This window comes from Triticum urartu, chromosome 5A, assembly GCF_056163025.1.
Source record: "Triticum urartu cultivar PI428250 chromosome 5A, HENAU_Tu73, whole genome shotgun sequence".
In the NCBI taxonomy this organism is placed as follows: domain Eukaryota; kingdom Viridiplantae; phylum Streptophyta; class Magnoliopsida; order Poales; family Poaceae; genus Triticum; species Triticum urartu.
This window is the reverse complement of record NC_141877.1, coordinates 135,264,013-135,276,407: the sequence shown is the minus strand read 5'-3', so window position 1 is coordinate 135,276,407 and position 12,395 is coordinate 135,264,013.

The window sequence follows — 12,395 nt, the reverse complement described above, 5'->3', positions numbered from 1 at the left end:
GCGATGGCCGGCGATGAGGGGGCGGCGCCGGGCGGCGATGGCGCCCACGGCGGCGCGGTGGCCGGACGGCGAGGCAAAGGAGCGGCACGGCGAGGCTGTAGCGACCTGACCCGAATGGATCACGTCTACTGTGCTACGGTGTCATCCCTGGATCAGTAATGCTGACACCACACAGTACATCGAGGTTTTATAGCAGAGTTGCAATCACACACTTATTACATCGATGGCTCAAAAAGAACTTATTACAATAAATATGGCAGAAGGCCATATAATATCGATAACAGCGGAAGACTTGGAAGATAAATGGGTCCATCAACTCCAGCGGCATCACTGAGTATAGAACCACGACCTAAACGCACCTCAATCGTCGTCTGAAAAGTCTGCAACATTAACGTTGCAGCCCGAAAACGGGTCAGCACATGGAATATGCTGGCAAAGTAACACATAGAGAGTAATGGAATGAAACAGCTATACTACATGCATATATGGCTGGTGGAAAGCTCTATGGTTACAGTTTTGCGTAAAGCCAGTTTTTCCCTACTGCAAAGGAATAAATTTTAATTAACTATCATGGTGGTTGTGAAACATTGAGAATGGTTGACAGCATTCTCAATCCCAATTAAAAGTAATTAAAACCCAACAACATTAATTAGAAGTAACATGTTGAGATTCACAATGATATTCAAGTACTAGATACTCAAGTTGTCCATAACCGGGGACACGGCTAATCATGATTAGTTTGTTACTCTGCAGAGGTTTGCGCACTTTTCCCCACATGACTCGATCGCCTCCGTTTGTTTTCTCGCACTACATGGTGTTTGAGAAACGGATGACCGAGACATAGTCTTTCAGAAGCACTAGCACCTTACATGTGGGGTAGACCGGTACACCTACATCCCCTACATCTGCTAGTCCACCCCGTAAGAGTTCGCACAACTTAGTCAACTATGCCAGAGCCCATAGTAGCATGTGGCTGCACACGGAAGTTTCTAGCATGAAAGATCTTATGATCCCTTTGAGCCTGGGTGGTGGTCTGAAAAAAAAGCAGGCAAGTCCTGATAGACATCAGGTGCCTCATTCCACCCAGATGTGTGTTTAAGTTGCCACCTTAGATAAACCATTAAAATTATCAACTCACATCTGTCATGGATATCACTCACCCAATCCACGTCTACTAGCATAGCATGGCATAATAAGCAACGTAGAAGTAACTCCCAAAGGTTTGATAATAATACAGGTAATAGGTACTACCTCATCTACTTCCCATCCCACAATTTAATTAGATCCTAATCATGCAATGTGTGAGGATTGATCTAATGCAGTAAAACATGGGTTGTAGAAAAAAGGTATGATCAAAGTGTTACTTGCCTTGCTGATGATCCGTGAGTCCTAGGGTTTCGAAGTAACAAGCGGCGCAATCCGGGTAATCTATCGCAGACAAACAACAAGCATACAATAAGTACTCATCTAATGCACAAGTAAAACTCGAACAAGAGAACGAACCAGGTAGTTCAACTTAAGAACTCCGGTTGCAAAGAAAGAAAGAAAAACAAACGGCGGAAGAAAACAACTCGGTTCTAGAAAGTTGAAACTAGGTCAAAATTTTACTGTAGCAAAAGCTTGTTCAAGTTGATTAGACGGAACTGCGGTTTCGAGACGAAACTCCAGGCGCTTGAATCACCTGATTCCGATAAACGAGCGGAAAAATAGACTAGGAAGAAGATCGGATCTGAGATCGCGATCGCGGAATAAATCCGACGAAAAGAAAAAGAAGAATGGTTAAACGAACGGACGTTCGTTAACCTAGAAGAATCCGGTGATCACGTTCGTTAGGACGAACGGTCCGGCGAACGGTCCAAAGCAACTAAATCGGAGAAGAAAACGAATCCGATCTAGGGTTTCGGAGAAGAAAAACCGATCGAAAAACTGATCTAGAAAACCGGAACGGTTTAGAGAAGAAAAGAATCGGAACTATTAGAAGAAAACGATCCGAGGAAAAGAATAGATGTAGCGCGGGGCAACCTTGGCGAGGTCTCCGGTGAGGAGCTCCGTCGGCGTCGGCGTAGGGCGGCGGCGGCAAGGTGCGGCGGCGGCGCGGGTGTGGGGTGGCGGCGCGGGTGAGGCGGCGCGGCGGCGGTGTGGGGCGGCGGCGCGGGTGAGGCGGCGCGGCGGCGGTGACGCAGGGCGCGGTGTGATGCGGCGCGGCGGCGGTGACGCAGGGCGCGGTGTGATGGAGAGCTTTGATTTGATGTGTTTAGAGGGGGGGGTGCTTGGGTATTTATATTGGGGAGGGGAGGGGTTTACTTGGGGTAGAGGACAAGGAATTAGAATAGGAGTAGGAAAGATCTAGAAAATAAACGGAGTAGGACTAAAGAAAACGAAATAAGGAAAAGGGGACAAGGGGGCGCCCTAGAATCCTAAAAGGATTCGGTCCTAGCAAGGGCGGCGGCGGCCGACCGGCTCCTGGCTCGGTGCCTGGCGCCTGGGAGCGCGGTGGTAGGTGGCTTGGCTTGGGCCTTTGGCCCAAGGCGCTGCTCAATTTTTTTTTAAATAGTTTCCTCGCGTAGAAAAAAAACAAAAAGGGATCTAAACGAACTCCGAAAAATCTAAAGTAAATTTTCCCCGACTCCTAAAAATGAGCCGAACAAAATGAACTTTTCTCCGGACCTAAAATGCAATTTTTCGAAAACGCGCATTTTTCCCTATCCAAATAAAATGCAAATAAACACCGGAAAGCAAAATTGATCTATTTATTATATCTTCATTTTTCCTAAATTTGGGAAAGTCATATTATTCCCTCTCTCATATATTTTGACACCAGAAAAATTATTGAAGATAAAATAAATAAATCAAATGATCCTATTTTAAAAATTCGAGAGAACTCTCAAATATGAAAATAATGAAATCTCCAACTCTCTCCGAGGGTCCTTGAGTTGCGTGAAATTTCTAGGTCAACCAAAATGCAAGAAAATATGATATGCATATGATCTAGTGTATAACATTCCAAATTGAAAATTTGGGATGTTACAAACCTACCCCCCTTAAGATGAATCTCGCCCTCGAGATTCGGGTTGGATAGAAAATAGGTGAGGGTGGTCTTTGAGCAAATCTTCTTCTCTCTCCCAGGTGGCTTCATCCTCTAAATGGTGGTTCCTCTGAACTTTGCAAAACTTGATAACCTTGCTGCGAGTAACTCTACTGGCAACATCGAGAATCTTGACTGGCTTCTCCTCATATGTTAGGTCATCCTTTAACTGAATCGCTTCTAATGGCACTGTATCTCTTAGCGGTACCTCCGCCATCTCGGCGTGACATCTCTTCAGCTGAGAAACATGGAATACATCATGAACTCCTGACAGTCCTTCTGGTAATTCCAACTTATACGCGACTTCTCCCATACGTTTCACGATCTTAAACGGTCCAACGAAACGCGGTGCTAACTTTCCCTTAACTCCAAAGCGCTTAACTCCTCGAAGTGGGGATACTCGAAGGTAAACTCTGTCTCCGGTTTCGTAAACTGTCTCCTTGCGTTTAGAATCTACATAGCTCTTCTGCCTAGACTGGGCTACCTTGAGCCTATCGCGAATCAACTTAACCTTCCGTTCAGACTCCTTAATCAAATCTGGTCCAAAGAATTGACGGTCTCCAACTTCGTAACTGTTGTCATGGAACGAAACTGTTATCTGATACGATACTCCTCGGAACTCCATGCAAACAAATGATTCTAGTCATGTATATCTTTGCCAACTTAGCACTGGTGTAAGTGGTCTTAACTGGAATGAAATGTGCTACCTTCGTCAAACGATCAACTACTACCCATATCGAGTCATATCCGGCTTTTGTCCTGGGTAGCCCTGTGATAAAATCCATGCCTATCTTATCCCACTTCCATTCGGGTATCGGCAGTGGTTGTAACAATCCTGCTGGCTTTTGATGTTCTGCTTTTACTCTCTGACATACGTCACAAACTGCTACATGTGCTGCAATATCCTTCTTCATTCCGGTCCAGCAGAATGTTTCCTTCAAATCCAAATACATCTTGGTATTCCCTGGGTGAATCGAATATGGTGAATTATGTGCCTCCTGCAAAATCAACTTCCTGATCTCCGGGTCATTGGGCACATAAACACGGTCCTCAAACCATAGGGTATCGTGCTCATCCTCACGAAATCCCTTTGCTTTTCCTTCGCTCAATTTCTCTTTTATACCAGCAATCTCTTTGTCAGATTTCTGAGCTTCTCTGATCTTATCCATCAATGTTGATTGAATCTCCAATGCTGCTACATAGCCTTTCGGAACTATCTCTAAGCTTAGTTCACGAAGGTTTTCTGCTAACTCCTTGGGTATACTTCCCGTCATTATCATATTGACATGGCTCTTACGGCTCAATGCGTCAGCTACTACATTAGCCTTTCCGGGATGGTAATGCAATCTCATGTCATAATCCTTGATGAGCTCCAACCATCTCCTTTGTCGGAGGTTCAACTCCTTCTGAGTGAAAATGTACTTCAAACTCTTATGATCCGTGTACACCTCACAATGATTTCCAATGAGGAAATGTCTCCACGTTTTCAACGCATGCACTACGGCTGCTAACTCCAAATCATGCGTGGCATAATTCAACTCATGAGGCTTCAGTTGTCGTGATGCATACGAAACAACTCTCCCTTCCTGCATAAGCACTGCTCCAAGTCCTCGACATGAAGCGTCGCAATACACCTCATAATCCTTGGTCTGATCTGGCAAAATCAATACCGGTGAGGTAACCAAACGTTTCTTCAACTCCTGGAAACTAGCCTCACACTCCTCAGTCCATTTGAACTTAGTATCCTTCTTCAACAACTCCGTCATAGGCTTCGCAATTTTTGAGAAATTCTCAATAAATCTCCGGTAGTATCCTGCGAGTCCAAGAAAACTCCGGATCTCTCTAACTGTTGTTGGTGCTTCCCATTTCGGTTACGGTCTCAACCTTTGTGGGGTCAACTGCTATACCTTCTCCGGATATAACGTGTCCGAGGAATCCAACTTCCTTCAACCAAAACTCACATTTGCTGAATTTGGCATATAACTGATGTTCTCTTAGTTTCTCCAAAACCAAACACAAATGTTCCTTATGCTCCTCTTCATTCTTTGAATAAACTAGGATGTCATCAATGAACACTACGACGAACTTATCCAAAAACTCCATAAACACTTTGTTCATCAGGTTCATAAAATAGGCAGGTGCGTTAGTCAATCCAAATGACATAACGGTATACTCATACAGTCCATATCTTGTGGTGAATGCTGTCTTAGGTATGTCCTGCTCTCGAATCTTCAACTGATGGTACCCTGATCGCAAATCGATCTTGGAAAACACTTTAGCTCCTTGCAATCGATCAAACAGATCGTTGATCATTGGCAGTGGGTACTTTTTCTTGATGGTTACTTCATTCAATCCCCGATAATCTACAACCATCCTTAATGATCCATCCTTCTTTTCCACTAGAAGTACAGGTGATCCCCAAGGTGAAGAACTTGGGAGAATGTAACCTTTATCCAATAACTCCTTAATCTGATTCTTAATTTCCACCAAATCCTTTGCTGGCATCCGGTACGGTCGCTTCGATATTGGGCCTGTACCTGGCAATAACTCAATCAAAAACTCAATGTCTCTATCCGGTGGCATGCCTGGTAATTCCTCAGGAAATACATCAGGAAAATCCTTTACCACTGGTACTTCCTCCTGCACAACTCCTGATAAGCAATTCACTTGTGTCCTGTTTGGCACATGCCGGGATACATACTTGATCCTTCTTCCTTCTGGTGTGGTAAGCAAAATTGTCTTACTGGCGCAATCGATGTTTCCTCCATACATCGACAGCCAATCCATACCAAGAATCACATCCAGACCTTGGGATTCCAGAATAATTAAATCCGTTGGGAATACATGCCTTCCTATACTCAATGGTACTTGAAAACATCCTTGTCTGGCCATGTATTCTGCTCCTGGCGAACTTACTAGCATAGGTGTTTTAAGAATCCTAGTGGGCAGGCTGTACTTTTCCACAAATCCCCTTGATATGTATGAATGCGATGCACCAGTATCAAAAAGAACGAGTGCAGTAAATGACTTAACCAAAAACTTACCGATTACTGCATCGGGCTGATCTTCAATCTCCTCCACATAAACGTGGTTCACCTGTCCCCTATTGAAAGGGTTCGGCTTCTTCCCAGAGCTTCCATTGCCATTTCCATTCTGGCCTTCAGGACATTCATTGGCATAATGTCCGGTCTTCGAACACTTGAAACAGGTGACTTGACTCAGGTCTCTCTTGGTTGGGGTTGATGGGGTTGTTCGGTTCTGGCCGTTGCTTCCTCCATTCCCATTACCATTCTTGTGGCCATTATGGTTGTGCGAGCTACCTCCTCCATGGGTGTGCTGAAACTTAAATCCCGGTTTAGGGGTAAAACGGGGCTTCTGCTGGGCTCCAGAGTTATACTTCCCCTGTCCATACTTCCTCTTACGGTTCTCAATCTGCTGTTGCTTCCCTTCAATCATGATGGCACGATCTACCAACTCCTGGTAGTTGTTGAAACTTGCTACCATCAACTGCATGCTTAGTTCATCATTCAGTCCTTCCAGAAACTTCTCCTGATTGGCTGCATCCGTAGCAACGTCATCTGGGGCATAACGGGCTAGCTTACTAAACTCTTCCACATACTGGCCAACAGTCCTTCCTCCTTGGCGTAAGTTGCGAAACTCACGCTTCTTTATGGCCATAGCTCCTGCTGAAACATGGGCAGTGCGGAAAGCTTGCTAAAACTGATCCCATGTGACAGTGTCAACTGGGTAAGTGGCTGTGAAATCCTCCCACCATGCTGCCGCTGGTCCATCAAGCTGGTGTGCGGCAAACTTCACTTTCTCACCATCCGTGCATCCTGCAGTGGTCAACTCCCTTCCTATCTTACGGAGCCAATCGTCTGCTACTATTGGCTCGGTGCTACTGGAAAACACTGGTGGATTCAGCCTAAGGAAACGGGATAAGTGGTCAACAGGTGGTGGTGGTGGTGGGTTGTTGTTGTTGTTCTGCTGATTCTGAACTAACATCTGCATCAATTGATTCTGCTGCTGGATCAACTGAGTGAGCTCCGGTGGAAATCCATTGTCACGTCTCGGAGGCATCTGAGGGTTTAGAAAAGATGAGAATTAAGAATAGAGGGGGTCTAAAGGGAAAACACTACCCATATGCACATGAGGCAAAAGCACACAATTCACTTCAATCAATCAAACAAGGGCTTACAAACGGTCTAACTATCGCAAAAGTGCTCGACTAAATGTTTACATGGGGGAATACTACTACTATCTGGTGGTCATCTAGAAATTTGAACCGGTGGAAGACTCCATGATATCTGCTCCAGCTTCGTCTTCAAAGTCGGGTTCACTTGGATCCGAATCGGTGTCGTCGATGATGATGTAGTTGTCCGGACATGCGACATACTCGTCGTCCTCCTGGGATGCTAACTTGCTCTTGAGTTCTTCAATCTCCTGCTTAAGATCGCAATTGTGCCTTGCTAGAGCTACGATCTCGTCCATGTAGTCCTTGCGTGTAGACTTTAGTTCTCCTTCTAGCTCGATGATCCTTGCCTTCGCATTCTTCAACTCTACCATATCATTGCACATCTGGTTCTCGTGGCGTCGAATGTGCTGGTTTAACTCCTGGATGAAAGATGCAATGGATCTATCTTTCTTGGTCCTGACTAACTCCCATTGTTCATCACGGCGTCCGCAAATCTGGTAGATAGTGTCCTTGAGGTCTTCTTGATAAACTTCTCCAATGCGTCCTATGGTGATATGAGCTGCCATGCTCCTTCCTAGACTCCAGGTTGGTTAATTGAAAACACTATCTATGGGCTTCGTGATTGGCGCGAATGTTCTTCCCGGAACGTGAGCTTGAATCTTCCAGCGCTCCTCTTCAGGCAGAGTGGCGTTGAAGGTTCCCGTGAAGCTTGGTAATCCAATGTTCAGGTACTTGGTGACTTCCTTCAGGTGAAATCCAAATGGTGTGCCTTCATCCAGTTGAGCGTACTTAATCTTCGCGTGCGTCATCCTAAAAGAGTAGAAAAGATGAGGAGTTAGAAAATGAGAAGAGAAGGGTGATCTATGGCTTTAACTTAGTGGTCGTGTCCTACAGTCAGCGTGTGCTCTGATACCATCTCTGTAGCGACCTGACCCGAATGGATCACGTCTACTGTGCTACGGTGTCATCCTTGGATCAGTAATGCTGACACCACATAGTACATCGTGGTTTTATAGCAGAGTTGCAATCACACACTTATTACATCGATGGCTCAAGAAGAACTTATTACAATAAATATGGCAGAAGGCCATATAATATCGATAACAGCGGAAGACTTGGAAGATAAATGGGTCCATCAACTCCAGCGGCATCACTGAGTATAGAACCACAACCTAAACGCACCTCAATCGTCGTCTGAAAAGTCTGCAACATTAACGTTGCAGCCCGAAAATGGGTCAGCACATGGAATATGCTGGCAAAGTAACACATAGAGAGTAATGGAATGAAACAGCTATACTACATGCATATATGGCTGGTGGAAAGCTCTATGGTTACAGTTTTGCGTAAAGCCAGTTTTTCCCTACTACAAAGGAATAAATTTTAATTAACTATCATGGTGGTTGTGAAACATTGAGAATGGTTGACAGCATTCTCAATCCCAATTAAAAGTAATTAAAACCCAACAACATTAATTAGAAGTAACATGTTGAGATTCACAATGATATTCAAGTACTAGATACTCAAGTTGTCCATAACCGGGGACACGGCTAATCATGATTAGTTTGTTACTCTGCAGAGGTTTGCGCACTTTTCCCCACATGACTCGATCGCCTCCGTTTGTTTTCTCGCACTACATGGTGTTTGAGAAACGGATGACCGAGACATAGTCTTTCAGAAGCACTAGCACCTTACATGTGGGGTAGACCGGTACACCTACATCCCCTACATCTGCTAGTCCACCCCGTAAGAGTTCGCACAACTTAGTCAACTATGCCAGAGCCCATAGTAGCATGTGGCTGCACACGGAAGTTTCTAGCATGAAAGATCTTATGATCCCTTTGAGCCTGGGTGGCGGTCCGAAAAAAAAGCAGGAAAGTCCTAATAGACATCAGGTGCCTCAATCCACCCAGATGTGTGTTTAAGTTGCCACCTTAGATAAACCATTAAAATTATCAACTCACATCTGTCATGGATATCACTCACCCAATCCACGTCTACTAGCATAGCATGGCATAATAAGCAACGTAGAAGTAACTCCCAAAGGTTTGATAATAATACAGGTAATAGGTACTACCTCATCTACTTCCCATCCCACAATTTAATTAGGTCCTAATCATGCAATGTGTGAGGATTGATCTAATGCAGTAAAACATGGGTTGTAGAAAAAAGGTATCATCAAAGTGTTACTTGCCTTGCTGATGATCCGTGAGTCCTAGGGTTTCGAAGTAACAAGCGGCGCAATCCGGGTAATCTACCGCAGACAAACAACAAGCATACAATAAGTACTCATCTAATGCACAAGTAAAACTCGAACAAGAGAATGAACCAGGTAGTTCAACTTAAGAACTCCGGTTGCAAAGAAAGAAAGAAAAACAAACGGCGGAAGAAAACAACTCGGTTCTAGCAAGTTGAAACTAGGTCAAAATTTTACTGTAGCAAAAGCTTGTTCAAGTTGATTAGACGGAACGGCGGTTTCGAGACGAAACTCCAGGCGCTTGAATCACCTGATTCCGATAAACGAGCGGAAAAATAGACTAGGAAGAAGATCGGATCTGAGATCGCGATCGCAGAATAAATCCGACGAAAAGAAAAAGAAGAACGGTTAAACGAACGAACGTTCGTTAACCTAGAAGAATCCGGTGATCACGTTCGTTATGACGAACGGTCCAGCGAACGGTCCAAAGCAACTAAATCGGAGAAGAAAACGAATCCGATCTAGGGTTTCGGAGAAGAAAAACCGATCGAAAAACTGATCTAGAAAACCGGAACGGTTTAGAGAAGAAAAGAATCGGAACTATTAGAAGAAAACGATCCGAGGAAAAGAATAGATGTAGCGCGGGGCAACCTTGGCGAGGTCTCCGGTGAGGGGCTTCGGTGGCGTCGGCGTAGGGCGGCGGCGGCAAGGTGCGGCGGCGGCGCGGGTGTGGGATGGCGGTGCGGGTGAGGCGGCGCGGTGGCGGTGTGGGGCGGCGGCGCGGGTGAGGCGGCGCGGCGGCGGTGACGCAGGGCGCGGTGTGATGCGGCGCGGCGGCGGTGACGCAGGGCGCGGTGTGATGGAGAGCTTTGATTTGATGTGTTTAGAGGGGGGTGCTTGGGTATTTATATTGGGGAGGGGAGGGGTTTACTTGGGGTAGAGGACAAGGAATTAGAATAGGAGTAGGAAAGATCTAGAAAATAAACGGAGTAGGACTAAAGAAAACGAAATAAGGAAAAGGGGACAAGGGGGCGCCCTAGAATCCTAAAAGGATTCGGTCCTAGCAAGGGCGGCGGCGGCCGACCGGCTCCGGGCTCGGCGCCTGGCGCCTGGGAGCGAGGCGGTAGGTGGCTTGGCTTGGGCCTTTGGCCCAAGGCGCTGCTCAATTTTTTTTTTGAATAGTTTCCTCGCGCAGAAAAAAAACAAAAAGGGATCTAAACGAACTCCGAAAAATCTAAAGTAAATTTTCCCCGACTCCTAAAAATGAGCCGAACAAAATGAACTTTTCTCCGGACCTAAAATGCAATTTTTTGAAAACGCCCATTTTTCCCTATCCAAATAAAATGCAAATAAACACCGGAAAGCAAAATTGATCTATTTATTATATCTTCATTTTTCCTAAATTTGGGAAAGTCATATTATTCCCTCTCTCATATATTTTGACACCGGAAAAATTATTGAAGATAAAATAAATAAATCAAATGATCCTATTTTCAAAATTCGAGAGAACTCTCAAATATGAAAATAACGAAATCTCCAACTCTCTCCGAGGGTCCTTGAGTTGCGTGAAATTTCTAGGATCAACCAAAATGCAAGAAAATATGATATGCATATGATCTAGTGTATAACATTCCAAATTGAAAATTTGGGATGTTACAGAGGCGGACGGCGATGTGGGGTGCCGCGCCACGTGGCAGGCGCGGACAGGGCGCGGGCGGCGGCGACGGTTTGTCCGGCCGGATTCGGACGTGTCCGGCCGGCGCGAGGTGGGATTTCTCTTTTTTTTAGGGTTTCGGGGAGGGGATCCGAGATTTCGAATGAGGGGTCTATATATAAGCATAGAGGGAGCTAGGAGTGTCCAAATGAGGTGCGGTTTTCGGCCACGCGATCGTGATCGAATGCTCTAGATGATGGAGAGGGTTTTGGTGGGTTTTGGGCCAACTTGGAGGGGTGTTGGGCTGCAACACACACGAGGCCTTTTCGGTCCCTCGGTTAACCGTTGGAGCACCAAACGAAGTCCAAATGGTACGAAACTTGACAGGCGGTCTACCGGTAGTAAACCAAGGCCGCTTGGCAAGTATCGGTCCAATCCGGAAATGTTTAATCCCCACACACGAAAGAAAGGTAGAAATGACCACCGGAGGAGAACGAAGCGCCGGAATGCAAAACGGACAACGGGGAAAATGCTCGAATGCATGAGATGAACACGTATGCAAATGCAATGCACATGATTACATGATATGAGATGCATGACAACGATAACAGCACACGGAGACAAAGAACTCGAATGCGAGAAAGTAAAGTAACTTAATGCCGGAAACGACAAGAGTTGGAATACATATTGGGAAAGTTACATCCGGGGTGTTACACATGTACACATACGTATAGCGGCCAGGGTGCAAGAAAGAAAATACGGCCACGTATGTGTACATACGGGCGGGGTCTTGAACACCTACTCACGCATACGTACGGTCAGGGCTTGTGTACATGGCTGGGTCGGAACGGAGAAACAGCATCATCATCGCGTTCATGGGGAGGCAACGGAATGCGTTGTGTTCATGGGGAGGCAACGGAATGCGTCGTGTTCATGGGGAGGCAACGGAATGCGTCGTGTTCATCGGGAGGGCTTGAACGGAACAAGCGATGGAAACGAGGCCTGGCGTACCGCAAAACGGAGGAAATGGCCTTGTGTTTGACCGGCCACGTTCGAAACGGGATCCTGTTGATCGGGAGGGGTCTGGCGTACCGCAAAACGGAGGAGAAGGACCTCGTACGGTCGAAACGGGGGTCCTGTTCATCGGGAGGGGTGTGGCATGCCGCAAAATGGAGGAAACGGACTTGTGTTGGAGCGCTACGGTCGAAACGGGGGTCCTGTTCATCAGGAGGGGTGTGGCGTACCACAATACAGGACTCCACGGGAT